The sequence below is a fragment of the Pleurodeles waltl genome, chromosome 3_1, assembly GCF_031143425.1.
Source record: "Pleurodeles waltl isolate 20211129_DDA chromosome 3_1, aPleWal1.hap1.20221129, whole genome shotgun sequence".
Classification (NCBI taxonomy): domain Eukaryota; kingdom Metazoa; phylum Chordata; class Amphibia; order Caudata; family Salamandridae; genus Pleurodeles; species Pleurodeles waltl.
Genome location: NC_090440.1, coordinates 1,109,505,810 through 1,109,527,511, shown reverse-complemented (window position 1 = coordinate 1,109,527,511; position 21,702 = coordinate 1,109,505,810). Strand labels below are relative to the sequence as shown.

The 21,702-nt window shown below is 47.3% G+C and overlaps 1 long non-coding RNA gene across 1 annotated transcript in view; it reads right to left on the bottom strand.

Annotated features, from left to right (window-relative positions):
- Nucleotides 1–416: 416 nt before the first annotated feature.
- The window catches only part of LOC138284994 (uncharacterized), a 58,185-nt gene continuing 36,899 nt past the window's right edge, over nt 417–21,702 (bottom strand). The window contains exons 3-4 of the long non-coding RNA XR_011201490.1: nt 14,026–14,062; nt 417–3,555 (exon numbers count right to left, since the gene is read on the bottom strand). This is a non-coding gene — a long non-coding RNA (uncharacterized lncRNA). The remainder of the gene's footprint in view (nt 3,556–14,025; nt 14,063–21,702) is intronic.

Sequence of the window (21,702 nt, the reverse complement as noted above, 5' to 3'; positions counted from 1 at the left end):
TTTCTCACTGCTGTGAGTGTTGCCTTCTCATAGGATTGCATTGGAAATGCCCTGCCTTATGTCTAGGGGTATTATGAGGTGTAGCGTAGGCATGTTTGGCATGGTTGTAATGGTAGTGAGAAATGCTCCTTACTGGTGTAGGTGGATTTTTTATTACTATTACAGAAATGCCACTTTTAGAAAGTGAGCATTTCTCTTGCTTATGACTCTGGTGTTTTGCAGCCTGACTCCATCATCTGGACAGAGTGACAGTTGGGCTTGGTGCATACTTTTCAGACATCCTGTACACAAAGAGGGTGGAGGTGTCACAGAAGTGCATCTGCATACTTGTCTTATCCAGGTGACTGATTGACACCTGTTCGGTATAAGTCAATAAGGACGCTCAATGAAGGACCACACGCCAATTATGAATACAATTTAGCTTTACTAGAATTTCAGGTAAATGCAGGCATTTAGCACATCAACAATAGTGGAATAAGAATAGCAATGAAAAGCATCTATTCATATATAAGTACACTACAAAGAGCATCTATGTATACGTATGAGCAAATAGGTCATTGACAGAATAAGAATAGCAATGAAAAGCATCTATTCATATATAAGTACACTACAAAGAGTATCTATGTATACGTATGAGCAAAGAGTTCATTGACAGAATAAGAATAGCAATGAAAAAGCATCTATTTATATATAAGTACACTACAAAAAGCATCTATGTATACATCTGAGCAAAGAGTTCATTGACAGATATAAACTTGGAATAACTGTATACCAAAATGTGATACACTACGATGTTCAGGAAGCAGAATATAAACGAGTTGAATACTTCAGATAAGTTTTGATTTACTGCACACTAAAATGCATATTTCAATTACTGCTGCAGGCTCACACTACGATGTTCAGTAAGAAAAAACTATAAACGAGCTGAATTCTTCAGATTATAAACACAGTGCAGGCATAATAATCAATCATAATAATAGAGCAGAGAAACAAAAGCCTTTCATCCCTGGGTGGAACTTAACTTAGTCCAATGAAATGCTGGGAAGCCCTCTACCGCCCGCTTGGACCTCTCTCTCCCTCGAGCGTCACGGTCTTTGAACAGCACAACAGGGAGGCAGCTCCATCTGCGAGCTTCAATTCCCTCACCCACCTTTCAGTGTTTAAGTAACCTGAAGCTTGGATTCTATCCCCTTCCAGTATTTTCTAGCTATGTTATCAGTACATGTCTCTTGGCTGCCTTGCCATTCCCTGGCCATTGTTTTCATTCCATCTTTTACTGTGGTCTCGTTCTCAAGGTTGAGACTGAATCTCCTTCACAGCCTGTTTCTCACACATGCAGCTGCAAATAAGTTTATCTACGGAATGTCAAAAGAAAACAAGCTTGAAAGCGAACATCATGAATTTCTTCCACGTTGCTTTGGCTTCGGCAGGCATCACGCTCATCTACACTGTTCAAGCTAATTAACCCTTCACGTCACAATGTCTTCCGCACCTTTCCCTATACTGATCACTCCACCCCTTAGATGAGCGCGATGCTTGCGAAACAAGAATTATTTCTTGTAACACTTCGCTAGCTAGATTGCTGCGAATACTTGTTAGCATTATTCTTAGCGCCTGCATTTTAGTATAAAGCTGGTTTGTGCGTACATATAGTCTACATAGTATAATCATTAGCGTGACACAGACAATCAATAACCAGATTAGCGGATGTAACACTATATTTAGCGTCTTCGTAGCTCCTGGTGCCCAACCTAAGAAGATGTCATACCAATGGTGCTCAGTTACTTGCTGGATGCGTGAAGCAGTGTGCATAAGCTGTTTGGCGTCTATGGTCATCGGTATGGCGGTATCCTTGGTATATTTAGCTGCCATGTCGAATTTAGCAAATGTGATTTGTGCGTCGCGCCTGACTGCCTCTAGTCTAGGTAGCTTCACAACAAGCGGGATGTTCCATTCTAACTGTGCTTGCATTTGCGTCTGTAATGTGGTTGTGGTGAACTTAGTCGGTCGGTATAGGATGTGAGTACTTATGTCAATAATGCTGGAATTATTGCACATACACATTACCTGCTCTCCGGTGGTTTGTACAAATCCGTTAATAAGTAAGGGATGATTAGTAACGTAACATATACTCTCTGTTCCTATCTGATATAAGTCTGTGCCATTAATAGGATAAGGTAACCATTCATATTCTCCTGGTATTGGTTGAAGGCATGGATCTAGCACCCGTCCAGTGTGGGTACATACCCACCCCTTAGACCAATCTGCACATCTAGTGGGATCTACGGTATGATTTGTTTGATCAATCCATTTTTTGTCAGTGTGAGGTATCCACCATTCTTCACCTATTACTACAGGGAGCAATATAAAGGGGCACCATATTTCAGGAGGAAGATCACTTCTAGCTATATCAAAATGAGTATAACACATGAAATTGTATGGGCTTTACCCATATTTCCTCAGGCAAATGCAATTGTTGTCTCCAATATTCACCTTGAAGCTGTCCCCATTCCGCTTTGAAGTCTACATACTGTTGATTAACAATGCTTTGCGATAGTATGCACTGAATTCCTTTGGACACTGTTTGTGTGCTTTGAAAGCTTTTTCCAAATTGTTCATAAGTGAAATTATGCCATTGCCAATCATGATACAACCCACGCAGAACCTTCCATACTTCTTGTGAGTGTGTGGGCCCCCATTGTGAAATTACTTTTATGGCCTCCCCTGTACTATATCCTGTAGAAGATAGCTTATTCCTGATGGCTTCAATATCAAAAGCGTTCAGGGCCCCTACCCCAAATCCGGTAGCCCCGGCTATCATGGATCCTAGATCTCTTCTGATGCGTAACTTCGGCAAGGGCCATAACTGTAGTGTCCATGGTATGCATAATGGATCATACTTAGAAACATTCCCCTTGGCAGTAGTTATCTGTAACACAATATAGTTAATTATGCTTGCATGCAAAGCTTGCTTACATCCTATTCTATATCGAACTATGGAAACGTTGCCTAAATTGCTGACCATGCGTCTTTCGGCTACATAAAACTTAAAGGCGGGCGGTTTGGAGTATCGAACTCCTTTGGTTCTATTAGTCATTGTAACAACCACCATATGTCCTGGTAAAATATCTCGTTTGTTAGAACAATCATAAGATCTACACGGATATGTCTGTACTGGTGTAAAAGGTACAATGGTATCACAATATTTACATATCATGTTTAGGGTATAATTAAAAGCCTGTACTGTTGCGGGCATTCCCTGCAACTCGTTCAGTCCGTTGGCATGTCAGATTTGCTGTCCAGTTACCTTCCAGGTTACAGCTTTGGCAGCCATCCACTTGCCTCTAGGTACCTTCACGTTGCAAAGTGAAACATTTCCCTGGTCATCAGTTACATTAGAGGTTTGAGGTGCACAAGTGACATGAAGGTCCGTAATGACATTCTCTGCTATATTCGGTCGGACCAATATACTTTTTCCGGTTATAATCATGACCGCAAACAGGAACCACGTCATCGATGCAGATGTCATCATTTACGACCGTGGGGTAAGTCTCACTGCAGGTACAAATACAGGTACATTAGAATTCTTTAAAAGCACAATATACGTACCCCTCACCCCTTGACTCAATATCTCTCCTGCCTCTGGCTTTTTCCCTGGATGATGCACCCATACTCTTCTTCCTGTTCTTCCAAATCCTCCTTCACCTCTCTGAGTGGGGGGGCAGATCTTTCTTCAAGTGGGGGGTATACGCTTGTTCACAAATCAATTGGGCAAGTCTGTCATGTGCTTGATACGATACAGTAGCATCTCCTTGGTTCAGGAATACTACTTTAACCTCTCCTCTAAAATCTGGGTATATGACTCCTCCTAGCACCGACACTCCCTTGATGGCTAGGCTGGATCGAGGGGCAATTCTACCATATGTTCCAGGTGGTACTCTCACTCCTATTCCTAGGGGAACAGTCTTCACCTGTCCTACGGGTATTTATCCATCCTCTGGGGCAAACAGGTCCAGTCCTATACTGCCAGAAGTAGCCTGTAAAGGTAATCGAGCTCGAGGGTCTGTTTTCCAGACAATCATTGTGTGGGTGATTTCTTTATCATGCCCTGTCATCCGAATGAAAGGAGTCCCGCTGCCCAACTGGTCTATTGTTCAATTCGAACAAGGATTTGTCTAAATTCCTACTCCATCCTTTTAGAGTCTGATGTGCTGATAACTTTTTTAGCTGTTCTTTCAACAATCCGTTATATCTCTCAATCATGCCTGCAGCTCGTGGATAACTAAGGTGTAAAACCCACTGAATTCCCTGTTCCTGCGCCCAATCCTGCACTGTTTTCCCTGAAAAGTGTGTGCCCCTATCTGTTTGGATTTCATCAGGTACCCCATAATGTTTTATCAGGTAGTTTAGCCCTCGCAAAGTGGACTTTTGGTCTGCAGACTTACAGGGCATACCCAACATAAGGCCAGAGTAGGTGTCCACCATGGTCAATACGTAGCTTTTTCCTCCTTCCTTTGGTAGCGGCCCGATATAGTCCAATTGCCACACTGTAGCAGCTGCGGTTCCTCTTCTGATATGGCCGCTAGGCTTCTTTTGCAGGGGCATTTGTCTTATCTGGTTGCATGTGGGGCACTCTTTTACTGCTTGTTGGACCTCTTCTTTAGTAACTGGAATCTGTGGTTGCTGCGCCCATGCATAAGTGCCATTCTCTCCTAGATGTCCAGATGTTGCATGGGCCCAGTTTGCTAGAGCAGCTTCAGCCTCCTCATTGATGACCACTGTTCGTGTTTTGGCCATCTGATCTGCGGTGTTGTTGAATAGAGATGCACGTGAGGTGTCTGATGGGCAATGGGCATCCACATGTCCCACATAGATTTGACATTTTTGCCCTTTCTCCCACATCTCTTCCCATAGCTGCTCGCCTCCCCAAATGGGGGTGCCTTTGATTTTCCACCCATCCGTGTGCCAAGTCGGGGCCCAGCTTACTAGTCCTTGGTAGGTGGCCCAGCTGTCAGTGTACACAAACGTTTTCTCTCCGATGGGGGCCTGTTCGATCACTGCTGCTCCCCCCTGCAGTTCGGCAAGCTGGGTTGATCCATTATTTCCTCCTCGCAGCAACAGCGTTTCTGTAGCAGGCTGGAATACAACTGTTTGCCATTGTCTTTTTCCTTGATGGTACTGGGCGGTACCATCTGTGAACCATGCATTTTGCTGTTCTTCTTCTGTGAGCTGTTCAAAAGGTGGGGCTGTTTTAAATGGTGAGGACTCCATCTCAGATGGCTCTGGCGAGGGGACCATTGCCTGTAAGTCCACTGCCCCCAGCATATCTTCTTGTAACTTCGATACTCCTGCTGGCCCCGGTTTTGCCCTCTGCTGCAGATACCATTTCCACTTTACGATGATAGAATCCTGCGCCCTGCCTACATTAGTGCCAACCCCTCCTTCTCTTATCCAGCCTAGTAACGGGACCCGTGTTCTTAAGGTAACCGGCCGGTCACCAGTTATGCGCTCTGTTTCTACTAATGCCCAATATGCTCCTGCTAGTTCTTTTTCTAACGGGGTGTAATTGCTCATGGATGGAGTTAATCTCTTTGACCAGAATCCTTGTGGCACTCTCTTTTCCTTGCCTCTGCCATAAACTCCACATCACTACATCATCCTGTACTATCATTTCCAGCTCAAACGGGTCTCCTTCTGTGATGGGACCTAACGCAAAATAATTCTTTAATGCATCTTTTGCTCCCTCAAAGGCCTCTTGCTGTTCAGGTCCCCATTGGAAAGGGTGCTTTTTTCATGTAACTTGATATAATGGTCTCAATATTAATCCTAAGTGAGGGATATGTTGTCTCCAGAATCCCATCAAACCAATAAATCGTTGGGCTTCTGCCTTAGTTGAAGGAATCTTTAGCTGCTGTACCGTATCAATCACTTCCTGTGGTATTCTTTTTACTGGTCCTGACCAAATATCGCCCAGGAATTTCACCTCTTGTGCCGGGCCTTGGACCTTTTTGGGGTTATTAGCCCATCCCCTCTGCTGTAAGTATTCAATTAATCTTTCCAGCGTGTCTGAGACTTGCTCTTTAGTGTCCCCAGTGATCATGATGTCATCAATTTAATGTGCAAGTCGGGTGTTTCCAGCCGAGAAGTTGGCTAAATCTCTGGCTATTAGCCCATGACACAATGTGGGACTATGCACGTACTCCTGGGGCAACTTCCTGAATGTGAATTGTCTGTCCTGCCAGCTTATTGCAAATTGGTCTTGACTGGCCTCATCAATATCAATTGAAAAGAAGGTGTTTGCTAGATCAATCACGGCATGCCATTCCCCCACATCTTTACTCAACTGTTCCACCAGTGTGATGATGTCTGGGACGGTGGCAGCCAAGGGTGGAGCCACTTTATTCAGTTGTCGATAGTAGACAGTCAATCGATAGGTATCATCTGGTTTCTTCACGGGCCATATAGGAGAGTTAAATGGGCTCACAGCCGGCCTTAACACACCTGCATCTAGCAACCCCTGTATGGTTTCTGAAATCTCTTTATGACCTCTGGGTATGCGGTACTGTTTAATACACACTGGCTCCTGTGGAGGAGGCACATGTAATGGACTCCACTTTGCATGCCCAACCAGAACTGTCCTATATTTCTTTATGTGTACGCTCCTCACACCAAAAGTAAATGTTCCCCATTGCGTATCAGTAGTTTTGCCTCGTAACAAATCCATGCCAATAATGTATTCTGGTACTTCAGCTATTAAAACTTCTGCCGTGAACGGGGGTCCTTTACCGATTGACAATTTAAGCTTAACAGGTTTGGCCTCTGTCTCTGCACCCCCATAACCATTAATGATCACACCCTTCCCTGGCAGCCTCTTAGGGTTTCCATTTATCAAAGTTACTTCCGCACCTGTATCGAGCAGTGCCATAACATGTTGTGTTCCTTTGTGCCAATAAATGATGAGAGGTACATATGGCCGCCTGTCCCCGGGGCTTACATCTGGCACTGCTCTGACCCCCGGGGTTTGGCCTGACCTTCATGATAAGGGATCTGGGACTTCCCAGCCATCGCTGGACAAGTCGGGATATAGAGTTGAGACAGGCACCTTCCTATTTTTCCCTGATTCTGTTTTTTTCTTCTCAGACTCTTCCATGGGTGGTGCTGAGGGCTGTTTCTCATCAAATGCCTCTTTCTCTTTCTGTCTACGCTGCAATGCTTTCCATTTATTAAGGCGATAAGGGGTAGGCTTTCCATCTATCTCCTCTTTCTTCACCCCAGCATTCAACAAATCTATCCACATTTGTTGTCTGGCCACTTTTATTGTAGATTCTCCTCCCTTATACTTATTGTCCTGCCCCACTGCTCTTGCTGATTTTTGTCTATCAAGCCCTTCTAATTGTGCCATTAATTATACCACATCCCCCACTGGTCTTCCCTGAGTGGGTCCTAGAAGGGCCAACAAGGCACCTTTCATATGCGGAGGGGCATTTCTGATTAACCGTGCCCTGATCCCTGCTGTCAAGGGTTCAACATCATGTCCTAAACAGTGTTGGGAGTAAACTGCGTTCTGCATCCCCATTTCTCGCAATTGTTCATTTGCCTCTGAAATCGTATGCCAAGGACCCCAACTCTCCTCCACATCTATAGCAGTTGGGTACAATTGCTTCACTCCTTCCATCAACCAACCCATTAGAGAGAAAGCTTGGTGCCCCTATGCACCTCGTAACCATTGCCCTAACATAGCATGTGTAGTTACTGATCCCATTTTCAAAAGATCGGTTGGTGACAAATATGTACCATCTGCTCCAGTGTCCCACAATCTCACCAACCATTTAAACAAGAGCTCTGCAGGCATCTGCCTAAACATACGAGTTATCTCTAACAATTCACTCTGTGTATAATCTCTTACCAAACGTGAATTCTGTATTTGACCACCATTCACTCCCTTTGATTTATTCTGCACGAGTGGGCGAACCTCCATTGCACTTCCCCTTTCACCTTCAATTTCACCTACACGTCCTTCTCCACTTTCAGCTCCACCTAGTTCTGCTACACGTACTTCCACCTCATCCTCCCAGTTCCAGTCATCATCATTATCCGAGACTGTTCCATCCCAAGTATAAGGATCCCAGTTTTCTTTGCGTACCAATGCCCTCACTTGCACAGCTGAGGGTATTTTCGGCTTCTGCCTACTCTTCTGTTTTGTTACTCGTACTGCTAATGCGGTGCACCTTGCTTCCATTTGATCACTCCTAGTCACTGCACTTTCTATAGTTCTTTCATAAGTAACTGCCTTTCCTGCAAGGCTGCAACCTCATCCCGCAGTTTTCTTATCTCTGCATCTTGTGTTAATGTTTTCCTGTATACCGTACGGAGCGCAGACAGGAAAAGACATCCCACTTGCCCTGCTGCTTTCAGCTCCAGCTTCGCCCCTCTTAGCTTCACACTCTCAACCGCATCTTCCACTAAAAGAGGAGTCACTTTCTCATCTAATGCCTCCCATAACACCGGCGCTGCCCACCGGATCAGGAGTCTTGCCACACCAGAGAACGGGTCAGTTACCAACACCCGGGAATGGATCTGGCTTCTGCCCCCTGCTGTCTTCCGCTCTCTGCCTCACTTTTCTTACGTCCCCAAAGAGGCATTATTGACTTATACCCCACTCCTGGTACCAAAATGTCTTATCAAGGTGACTGATTGACACCTGTTCGGTATAAGTCAATAAGGACGCTCAATGAAGGACCACACGCCAATTATGAATGCAATTTAGCTTTACTAGAATTTCAGGTAAATGTAGGCATTTAGCACATCAACAATAGTGGAATAAGAATAGCAATGAAAAGCATCTATTCATATATAAGTACACTACAAAGAGCATCTATGTATACGTATGAGCAAAGAGTTCATTGACAGAATAAGAATAGCAATGAAAAGCATCTATTTATATATAAGTACACTACAAAGAGCATCTATGTATACATTTGAGCAAAGAGTTAATTGACAGATATAAACTTGGAATAACTGTATACCAAAATGTGATACACTACGATGGTCAGGAAACAAAATACAAACGAGCTGAATACTTCAGATAAGCTTTGATTTACTGCACACTAAAATGCATATTTCAATTACTGCAGCAGGCTCACACAACGATGTTCAGTAAGAAAAAACTATAAACGAGCTGAATTCTTCAGATTATAAACACAGTGCAGGCATAATAATCAATCATAATAATAGAGCAGAGAAACAAAAGCCTTTCATCCCTGGGTGGAACTTAACTTAGTGCTGGGAAGCCCTCTACCGCCCACTTGGACCTCTCTCCCCCTCGAGCGTCACGGTCTTTGAACAGCACAAAAGGGAGGCAGCTCTGGGTCTGAAGATGACAGTTTCACAACTCCATCTGCGAGCTTCAATTCCCTCACCCACCTCTCAGTGTTTAAGTAACCTGAAGTTTGGATTCTATCCCCTTCCAGTATTTTCTAGCTATGTTATCAGTACATGTCTCTTGGCTGCCTTGCCATTCCCTGGCCATTGTTTTCATTCCATCTTTTACTGTGGTCTCGTTCTCAAGGTTGAGACTGAATCTCCTTCACAGCCTGTTTCTCAGACATGCAGCTGCAAATACGTTTATATACGCAATGTCAAAAGAAAACAAGCTTGAAAGCGAACATCATGAATTTCTTCCACGTTGCTCTGGCTTCGGCAGGCATCACGCTCATCTACACTGTTCAAGCTAATTAACCCTTCGCGTCACAATGTCTTCCGCACCTTTCCCTATACTGATCAATACTGAATAGTCTTCCTGGGCTGAGAGAAGGGAGTGGTGGGGCACACCTGCATTTGTAAAGGCTGTGCCCCAGCATCACACAAAAGGGTTGTTTACCCCCAACTGATGTTTGGAGCCTGTGCTGGAGGAGAAAAGGGGCACTCCCAGAACCAGTTGTAACTGGCTGGAACCTCCTCTCCCCTTTCTTTGTAAATACACTGTAAAACTGAGTATAAGTACAGGGTAGTTTTCCCCACAATTTGGGAACACTTGGAGACTCCTTGGAACTTACTTGGAACTGGACACAGAATGCTGGAGGGACTCACCAGGAACCGCCATGGACTGCTGCTGGTGTGCTGACCTGTGACCTGCTGAGTTACTAGGAGAAACTGGCATCTGCCTGCATCCCCCTTGCGCTGGGTTGCTGCTGGGCCCTACCACCTATGTGCCTTTTTCCCCCTGCAACTACTAAAAGCATGAGGAGTGCTTTATTTCACTTTATAGCACCCGGAAGGCAGTTCACGGAGTTGTGTGTTTAGCGCTGGGAGAAGGGCTCTGAAATAATTACCCTTGCACCTTGAGAGAGGTTTCTTTTTGCCTTTTCACTTGGTAAAGCGCATTTGTGGATCCCGAAATCACCACCGTGACCCGGGCTTATGGAAGGGCACTAGCGCTTTGAAGAGTGCGTCGCTGTGCCCCTTTTTCACTGCCACGACCTGGGCTCTCCTATTATCCGAGCACATTGGAAAGGCGCTACATCTTGTGTCCCCGGGGCATGAGGGGGAGAAGACCCAAAGTTAGTGGGTCCTGAGAAGTGCCCCCAGGGTGAAGCGCGACGGAGGAAGCGCCCCAGGGGCACGAACAGGCACCCACTTGTGTGCCAATCACCGCCGCGGCCCAGTGGGCCTGTTTTCTGCAGTGGGAAGTCGGGTGGGGTCAGGAAGCCTCATCGGAGGCTCCCCTGCCCCACTGGAGCCCCTTTTGGTCTTGTGGACAGTCAGGGGGAGAAGGGAAGACTCATTGGAGGCTCCCCTGCCCCACTGGAGCCCCTTTTGGTCTTGTGGACAGTCAGGGGGAGAAGGGAAGACTCATTGGAGGCTCCCACTGCCCCAACGAAGCCCTAAGTATCCTTGTGGGAGACCGCAGGCAGGCTGGAAGCCTTGCCAGAGGCCCCCCGCACCGCCAGTCCCCCATGGTGGCCCCAATTGTTGTGCGCTTTGGTCCCCCCCTCTGTAGGGCCAGTTGAGGCCCAGGGGGGTCCCCTGAGATCGAGGGGCCCAGGAGGGACATGTTATAAAAACCAGAGGGGGTGAGTGTCGCCCCCCTCCTTTCCCAATTTTCGGAGTGGCCCTCAGAGTGAGCGCATAGAGCACTGGGGGCCCCCTTTGTTCGCTTCTTGGCACTGGAAGTGTCTTTTCATCATAAACCAGTTACTTTGAAAGAGACACACACTTTTCTATATATTCCTCCTATGGTCGTTATGGATTGATATGTTAACCAGCTTATTTTTGATGTGCCATATATGTTGGCTGATGTTCCTTGTATAGGCATTTCCAGCTTATGACTTGCCATATGTTTGTATAATGTTCCTGATATGGGCATTTATAGCTCTATGACAAGTGCATTTATCTTGCAAAGTTTTTCCTGGATACTGCTTATTGACAAGACCATGTCCACTCACCTGAATTCCAGGTTCCGCGGGAGCAAAGAGAATAAAACCTAAACACTATTATCTCATATCTGAAATGAACAAGGAATGAGTGAATAGCCTCCAGGGGAAAGGGATAGGGAACAGGGATTTGGGAAGGAAAGAGAAATAAAACAATGGTTCACAAAGGAGCGTCACTGTCCAGAGAATGGTGCAGAGAAAGTTGCCTCAGGGCTTGGTGCAGGAATTCTAAGACCAAAAACAAATTTAAATTAAGCTGAACCGGAAACACCTACAAGCAAAGGAAGACTCGAAGCCAAGCACAGGAAACACCCTGGCAGTACTACTTAGAGACTGGTGTGCTGGTGATGAGCCATCAGACACATGCTGGTGATGAGTCATCAATCATGAGGGGTGTGGATGCTGTGCTGGTGATAAGTCAGACATTCTGGTGATGAGTCATCAAACACTTCTGATGATTCATCTGAAGGAATTCAATGTCTCCATAAACCGCTTGGCACGCAGTTCCCAAAAGGGGCAACCCTTGCTCTTATCAATATAAACAAGCATGCAATGTAATATTTGGTCTTCAGACGGAAGATCGTTTTCCTCATAAGTTAAAGGGAAGTGCTGTGCTGTAAACACATTCATGACATGTTTAATCTTTTTTCACACATGCTGATTTATTTTGTGAGGGAGCAGCAAGAAGGTTGCGTGTGTGAGTGCGAGTCCTAACACTTATGTTGCAGAATAGTAAGTAACCTGTGTGTTATATGTAACTACTGCTGGTTCTGCAGAGTAACTATTGTGTAACATTCTGACAACTGTTGAGTAGCAGGATATTACTGACATGTTCTGTTTGATCTAATAATTGTGTTGTGTACAATACAGTTTATTTTCATATAACTTGGTGTTGTGTTTCCTTTGGGTGGGGATAGTGTGTCACATGTGTTGTGTGTGTTGTGCATACACTTTACACATTGCCTCTGCGATAGGCCTGACTGCTCGTGCCAAGCTACTAAGGGGGTGAGCAGGGGTTATCTTGGATGTGTAACTCCCTTGCCCTTACTAGAGTGGGTGGGTTCTGTCTGGCTTAGGTGCATACCCTAGCCAACCAGAAATTCCATCTCTAACACAGCCCAACTGTCAGTCTGACCCAGATGTGCATTCCACAGCCAGGCAGAGGCACAGAATGGTTAAGAAAGAAAATGCACACTTTCTGAAAGTGGCATTTTCAAACTTACAATCTAAAAAACAACTTCACAAAAAGATGTGTTTTTAAATTGTGAGTTCAGAGACCCCGAACTTCACATCTTTAGTTGTCCCCAGTGGAAAACTGCACTTAAAAGATTAATACAAGACAATCCCCATATTACACGATGGGAGAGATAAGCCTTGCAATTTAGCAGTATTTAGCAGTATTTCATTATCAGGACATGTAAAACACACTAGTACATGTCCTACTTTTAAAATACACTGCACCCTGCCATGGGGCTGTCTTGGGCCTACATTAGGAGTGACTTACATGTAGTAAAAAAAGAAGGTTTGAGCCTGGCAAGTGTGTGCACTTGCCAGGTCAAAATGGCAGTTTAAAACTGCACACACAGACACTGCAGTGGCAGGCCTGAGATGTTTACAGGGCTACTCGTGTGGGTGGCACAAACAGTGCTGCAGGCTGCCCACTAGTAACATTTGATTTACAGGCCCTAGGCACTTTACTAGGGACCTACCAGTAAATCAGATATGCCAATCATGGAGACAACCAATCACCAACCCAATTTATACAGAGAACACTTACACTTTAGCACAGGTCACCAGTCTTAAAGTGCCCAGAGTCCTAAAGCCAGCAAAAACAAAATTCAGCACAGGATTAAAAAAGACAGGAAGTCAGAAGCCAAAAGACAGGGGAAACCACACCAAGAGCTAACAGGTCAACATGTTTCCACCTGTCACTGACTGCCCAATTGCCGGGAGAATGAGCTCAATACATCCTCTTTTCCCCTGCAGGATGAACACCATCCCTGCAAGGGAAGTTTTCTGCAGAGGAGGAGCGGCTAAAGGATAACTTCCGGGGGCTGACACTGGCATCCGGAAGACAAAAGGGACCAGACTTGGAGACGGCATCTTCGCAGTGGCAACCGGAGATGGAGCCAGGAGACAACAGTGTCGAGAGACTGGAAGAGGAACAGACGCTCCAACATCTTCGAGGGCTGACTGGAGCTGAAGAAGATGGTGGGAAGTTCCCCCTTTGCTGTGACCCAGAGAAGGAGATGATAGAAGGGAAGCAACCTGAGCGTGGCTCCTTCAGGTGAGTGGCCAGATGAGGGACTGGGAAAGGTGACCACCGCAGTAGTTCTCACAAAGAGAAAAAAATACCAGGGTGGAAGCAGGGGCTCTGTCTTGCATGTCGGGGAAGGGCTGAGCATAAGCCACGCCACCCTATTGGGGTGCTGTATACATTTCTTTATATTATTCTTTTTCCTCCCAGACCTAAAAAGGAAACAAACTTTTATTTCTCCCCCATCCCCCTCTTTGAGCTTTCAATGCACACTCATGGTGTTTCTGGTGATGGTATTATTCAAAGAAGGAGAAACAAACACCCATTACTACTTACTGTGCTTCTTTCAAGGGAACAGCTAAAGGACCTCCTCCTTGGAACCAAGAAGAAAAAAGAAAAAAGTGCAAGCATTATTCTTCATTTCATGTTTATGTTGAGATACCTTGAGAAAATTAAATATAAAAAGTGCAATCCCTAACTAGAGGGTGTCTAACTCCTGTGAAACGCTGCCAAAATCTCACAGGTGGTGGAGAATGCGGGTAGGTGCCTTCTGATACAGAACAGAAAGCGTTGTACAACAGCTGCAGGAAGGACAGAGCCAGCTGGAATGGGTGCTAGAAAAATACATGGCCTAAAACAGTAGTCTTCACAAATGCTATTCATCCCCAAGGGGAGAATATGACCAAGATGGCTGAGAGCCAAAGTTAAATAATGTCAGGACTATCACAGACTAGAGCTGGAGCCATCCCATGTCCTATGGTGCCACTACAGAAATTAATGTCTGGGGAAGACCCTATTGGTTTCTTTCTGAATTTTGAATGGGCTGCCAGGGCCAGTGCTTGGCCTATGGAGAAAAGACTATTTTATCTGGCTCTATTCTTGACTTCGGATGCACAAGCAGCTTATCAGGTCACAAAGCGGATGGGATATCTGCTTATGCCAATATCAAGAAGGGGATACTCTACCTACCAGGAGTGGATGATGAGACTTACTGGTTAAAGTTCAGGACAGAAAGGGAACTACCAGGTTAAACCCCCAAAAATCCTTTTTTTTTAAACTAAAGATGCTGCCGACAGATGGCTTAAGCCCTCTGAAGCTACTAAAGAGGAGATCATGAAAAAGATACTTATAACAATATCTAGAGACCTTACCCTATCCAGCCCAAAGGTGGAACAAGCCGTGGATATGGCCACAACTTTTGATCGGGTTCATTCCCTGGGTCCGCCAATTGAATGGAAGAAAACAAACAAACCCGTGACCACCCTACAATCAAAAGTCACCTGGAAGACCTCAACCAAACCTATCCCTGAAGTACTAAAAATAAGGACCAAATATGAACAACATTCTGCCACTGGACCACAATGTTTTGAATGTGGGGAATGGGGTGATATAGCTAGATTTTGTAAGAAAAGCCTGGAAAAGCAAGAAGTAAAAGAACCAATGGATGTCAGTTATGCTCCCCGTTCCATTTTATATACTCAAGAAACCGGACACATATACTAAGTGAGTCTATTAGTCAATCATAAGTGGGACTCCTCCCTTTTAGACTCAGGGTGTAGGCAGTCTGTGATTAGAACATGGGGATACCAAGACATCTAATGGCATACCTAGAACTGACCACTCCTACCGGGCAAACCAATAGGGTCCATGTAGGAGGCTGGCCTGACTTATAGTGGGTACCTGATGGTACTTACACCTTGTGCCAGGTCCAGTTATCCCTTATTAGTAGATTAGTAGTGTTCTAGCAGCTTAGGCTGATAGAGGTAGCTATAGCAGAGCAGCTTAGGCTGAACTAGGAGACATGCAAAGCTCCTACTATACTACTTATATCATATAGCATTATATCATAAGAATCACAATACTCAGAGTTACTAAAAATAAAGGTACTTTATTTTAGTGACAATGTGACAAAAATATCTCAGAGGATATACTCCCTTAGGAGGTAAGTAAAATACACAAAATATACGCACAAACCAAAATCAGGTAAGTAAACAGTTAGAAAAGTAGTGAAAACACCGTAGAATACAATAGGATGCAATAGGCCTAGGGGCAACACAAACCATATACTAAGAAAGTGGAATGCGATCCACTTAGGGGCCCCAGGCTTAGTGTAGTATGTAGAGGGTTACTGGGAGTGTAAGAAAACACTAAGGGTGTCCGAGATACCCCACCCCAAGACCCTGAAAAGTAGGAGTAAAGTTACCCTACTTCCCCAGAAACACACTAAAGTTGTGAAAGGAGATTCTGCAAAGACAACAACTGAATGCAAAGCACTGAAGACGGATTCCTGGACTTGTGGACCCGTAAAGGAAGGGGACCAAGTCCAAGAATCACGAAAGTGTCCAGGGGGTGGGCAGGAGCCCACTAAACCCCGATGATGGTGCAAAAGGGCTGCCTCTGGGTGGAAGAAGCTGAAGATTCTGCAACAACAGAAGATGCCAGGAACTTCTCCTTTGCACAGAAGATGTCCAATGGCGTGCTAGCGGATGCAGAGTTGTTTCCACGCAGAAAGACCGCAAACAAGCCAAGCTAGCTGCAAAGGTCGCAGTTGAAGAAAATGGGTGCTGCCCAGGGCCAGCAAGAACCAGGAGGTCGCCCCTTGGAGGAGGAGACAGAGGGAGTGCTCAGCAATACAGAGAGCCCATGCAGAAGCAGGCAGCACCCGCAGAAGCACTTGAACAGGAGTTCAAGAAATCTGAGCATGGCAGTCATCTCAACACTACAAAGGAAGGTCCCACGAAGCCGGTGGTCAACTCAGAAAGTTGAGCAATGCAGGACAGAGTGCTGGGGACCTGGGCTGTGCTGTGCACGAAGGATTCCTTGCAAAAGTGCACAGGAGCCCTAGCAGCTGCAGTTCACGCAGTACAAAGGATTGCTGTCTGGCGTGGGGAGGCAAGGACTTACCTCCACCAAATTTGGACAGATGGACCACTGGACTGTCGGGGTCACTTGGATCCAGCTCCTGTTTTCCAGGGACCACACTCGTCAAGATGAGAGGGGACCCAGAGCACTGGTGAAGCAGAAGTTTGGTGCCTGCGGTGGCAGGGGGAAGATTCCGTCGACCCACTGGAGATTTCTTCTTGGCTTTCAGTGCAGGGTGAAGGCAGACAGCCCTCAGAGCATGCACCACCAGGGAACAGTCGAGAAAGCCGTCAGGATTAGGCGCTACAATGTTGCTGGTAGTCGTCTTGCTACTTTGTTGCAGTTTTACAGGCATCCTGGAGCAGTCAGCGGTCGATCCTTAGCAGGAGTCAAAGAGGGAGATGCAGAGGAAGTCTGGTGAGCTCTTGCATTTGTTATTTGAACAGAAGCCCACAGGAGAGACCCTAAATAGCCCTCAGGGGAGGATTGGCCACCTAGTCAGGTAAGCACCTATCAGGAGTGGTCCCTGACATCACCTGCTGGCACTGGCCACTCAAAGGCCTCCATTGTGCCCTCGCACCTCTGTATTCAAGATGGCAGAGGTCTGGGACACACTGGAGGAGCTCTGGGCACCACCCCTGGGGTGGTGATGGACAGGGGAGTGGTCACTCCCCTTTCCTTTGTCCAGTTTCGCACCAGAGCAGGGGCTGGGGGATCCCTGAGCCAGTGTAGACTGGCTTATGCAAGGAGGGCACCATCTGTGCCCTTCAAAGCATTTCCAGAGGCTGGGGGAGGCTTCTCCTCCCCAGCCCTTAACACCTATTTCCAAAGGGAGAGGGAGTAACACTCTCTCTCAGAGGAAATCCTTTGTTCTGCCTTCCTGGGACTGGGCTGCCCAGACCCCGGAGGGCAGAAGCCTGTCTGTGGGTTGGCAGCAGCAGTAGCTGCAGTGAAAACCTCAGAGAGCTGGTTTGGCAGTACCCGGGGTCCATGCAGGAGCCCCTGGGATGCATGGGATTGGCACCCCTCTACCAGATTTGGCATGGGGGGGGGGGGCAATTCCATGATCTCAGACATGTTACATGGCCATATTCTGAGTTACCATTGTGGGGCTACATATAGGTACTGACCTATATGTATTGCACGCATGTAATGGTGTCCCCGCACTCACTAAGTCTGGGGAAATTGCCCTGAACTATGTGGGGGCACCTTGGCTAGTGCCAGGATGCCCTCACACTAAGTAACTTTGCACCTAACCTTCACTAAGCGAGGGTTAGACATATAGGTGACTTATAAATTACTTAAGTGCCGTGTAAAATGGCTGTGCAATAACGTGGATGTTATTTCACTCAGGCTGCAGTGGCAGTCCTGTGTAAGAATTGTCTGAGCTCCCTATGGGTGGCAAAAGAAATGCTGCAGCCCATAGGGATCTCCTGGAACACCAATACCCTGGGAACCTAGGTACCATATCCTAGGGAATTATATGGGTGTTCCAGTGTGCCAATCAGAATTGGTAAAAATGGTCACTAGCCTGCAGTGACAATTTTAAAGGCAGAAAGAGCATAAGCACTGAGGTTCTGGTTAGCAGAGCCTCAGTGACACAGTTAGGCACCACACAGGAAACACATTCAGGCCACAACTATGAGCACTGGAGTCCTGACTAGCAGGATCCCAGTGAGACAGGCAAAAACAAACTGACACACAAGTAAAAATGGGGGTAACATGCCAGGCAAGATGGTACTTTCCTACAGTCCAGCTGGGGGTTATGTCCTCCTACCTGAAGTCCTGATCCCAGGGGCTGATAGTCCTTGCTTTCTACAACTATTGGAGCAAAAACTTGACCAGGCGTGAGAAAATCCAGAATGTATAGAAAGAAAACAGGAAGCCAATCTTCAACTATGGGTCTTAGACAAAAGGTTCTCCTTTGCCCAGGTATACAAAAACACATTACAAAACACTTGGCAAAAAGTGGGGGAGACTCAAGGAAAGACAGATTCACCTTTCCCCCAGTATGTTATAAAGATAGGGCTACTATATGGAATAACAGGATATCAGGATGAGACACAACTTGTAGTCCCTTTGAACTTCTGAGAACAGATTTAGGGGGTCATTCTGACCTCGGCGGTAAAAGGCCCTTACCGCCGGTCAGAAGTCCGCCATTCTACCGCCACGGCCGCGGTAGACCGCCACGGTCATTCTGACCACCAACTGTGAATCCGCCAAAAATCCGACATCCAAGGAAGGCCGCCACATCAGCGGGCCGCGGAAAACTGGAGATGACCAAACCTCCACTGTCACGCCAACACAAACACGCCCATGCCATTCTGACCCACGAATCCACGCGGCGGTTTTTCAACCGCGGTATTCCACTGGCGGTACACACCGCCGCGGTCAAAATACACACCCAGCTCCAAAACACTGCCACATTGGACATTTTGAAATACGCACACCTGAGACACATACAAACAACGCTCCCACACGTCCAATCAACTATAAAACACGCACCCACATCACCCACAAACCCCCACTAGTTGGAAATCGGAGCGAAGGCGAGAGCAAGAGAGATAGAGATAGCGAGCACAGCAATAGAAAACCCCAACACACACAGGAACACAACTTCATCACCCACACCACATCTACGCACACATCACCACATATCACCATGCACATCACCACAAACACCACCCCACACCTCATCCACACCACCCCATGGCACCCCAAAGACACCCAAGGTTTTCGGACCAAGAACTCCGGGTCATGGTGGAGGAAATCATGAGGGTTGAGCCCCAGCTCTTCAGCACACAGGTGCAGCACACCACCATAGCAAGGAAGGCTGAGCTATGGCAAAGGATCGTAGACAGGGTCAACGCTGTGGGACAGCATCCCAGAAATCGGGAAGATATCAGAAAGCGATGGAACGACCTACGGGGAAGGTGCGCTCGATGATCTCCAGGCACAACATCGCTGTGCAGAAGACTGGCGGCGGACCCCCACCCACCCCACCCCAATTCACAGGGAGCAAGAGGTGGTAAACATCCTGCATCCTGATGGCCTCGCTGGAGTACACGGAGGAATGGACTCTGGTAAGTCGAATCTCAACTACTTCACCCCCCCCCCAACCACCAGCATGCCAACCCCCCCCCCCTCCCTCACCCCCAATATCACCCCCCAGCACATAACCTCCCTGCCAATGTCTCACCAGCACAACCCACCCTAAACAACACCAACCCCTGAATGCCAACACAAACCATAGACAGCCACCACCAAAGCATGACCATTGCACATACCCATACACCCCCCCCAAACCCTCACAACACCTCCCACAAGGGAATGCCAGCACTGGGGGACAAGGGCACTCAAAATGCACGCCATGGCACACACAGAAACAATAACCGTACTCCTTCACCCCTGCAGGGCCCGAACGCCAACACACCGCCATGGAGGGTCCAGAGATGTCCATCCCACCCCCGGAACAGGCCCCCAGCGAGGACAGCAGCTCTGTCGACCTAGAACCTGACGACCAGTCCGGACCATCGGGGACCTCTGGACAGTCGGTTCGCCACACACAGACACAGGCCACAGCAGACCCAAACCCCTCTGGGAACACCAGCACAGCTCCCACCCAGCGGGCCCATGCCTCTGTCTCGCGGACGCGTCAATCAGCGGTGTGTCCGCCACTACAGGGCACCCAGGCTGACCCAACACCCCAACAACAGGGACCTGGGGGCAGTGGTAGTGGGCACACCGTCCAGGGGACAGAGGCCCGGGGAAACAGGGCAACTGGGAGGGCTGCTGTGCGACAGGGGGGGGAGGACAGGCCCAGGGAACCGACTCTCCAAGAGGCCCTCACCACCATCATGGGAGCATACCATCACTCCCAGGAGACGATGGCGAAGGTACTGGCCAGGTTCACAGAGATCCAGGCACAGCAGGAGGAACGGTACATGGGGTTCAGCAATGAACTCCGGGACATCGCTACCGCAATGGGGACCATAGTCCAGGCCCTCAACCGGATAGAAACCACATTGCGGGACCATGTGGCACCGCAAAGGGCCCCTGTCACTAGCCAGGAACAGCCTACCACCTCCGCCGGCGCTAGTGGTCAGGAGGCCCCCACAGAACGACGGGCCACCAGAACCCCACCTCCTGCTGAAGAACAACCACCCCGCAAGAGGAACCTGAGATCTCAAAGGAAGACAGAGTAGGATGCCAAGACCCCCGCCAGCCTAATTTCCCCCCGGATGTCATTCCACTGTCCCACAGTGTCACCCTGTCCAACCTTGAACTGCCCCTGCTCCATCCTTCCACAGCCATATGAACAATGCACCTGTGCGACCGAGAACTGGACTCTGCCATGGACATAACCCCACCCTCACCCTTCACCGTTTTAATATCATGTACCAAAATCTAGCACTAAAAATAAATCACTCATTGCACATAAATCATTCTGGAGTCAGCCTGTATTAATTACAAATGTGTAACACATTACTTATCAATAATGTTCAGTTATTTATGTGTGGACAACATACCGATGTCAATAAGCATTAGTCCATGGGCTAACCAAGCAGAAGTCACGCAGTGGGTCATACAGCACTGAAAAGGGAAGGGAAAAGTAAACTTCAGTTTAAAAGAACTGGGGGGAAATACACAAAGTAAAGATGCAGGGGGCATTCAGTAAATGTTAAATGGCGTGGGTGATTCCTACCTGTGTGCTACTGAAAATACTGTTGGATAACTCTGTCCCTGTTGTCTGGGTTGTCCTCTTCGTCTTCCTCCTCTTCACTCTCCGCAGGCTCCACAGCTGCTTCAACCCCACCATCTGGACCATCCTCCTGCAGGAAGGGCACCTGACGTCGCAATGCCAGATTGTGAAGCATACAGCAGGCCACGATGATCTGGCACACCTTCTTTGGTGAGTACATCAGGGATCCCCCTGTCATATGTAGGCACCTAAACCTGGCCTTCAGGAGGCCAAAGGTTCTTTCAATGACCCTCCTAGTTCGCCCATGGGCCTCATTGTACCGTTCCTCTGCCCTGGTCCGGGGATTCCTCACTGGGGTCAATAGCCAAGGCAGGTTGGGGTAACCAGAGTCACCAATTAGCCACACACGTTGTCTCTGTAGCTGTTCCATCACATAAGGGATGCTGCTA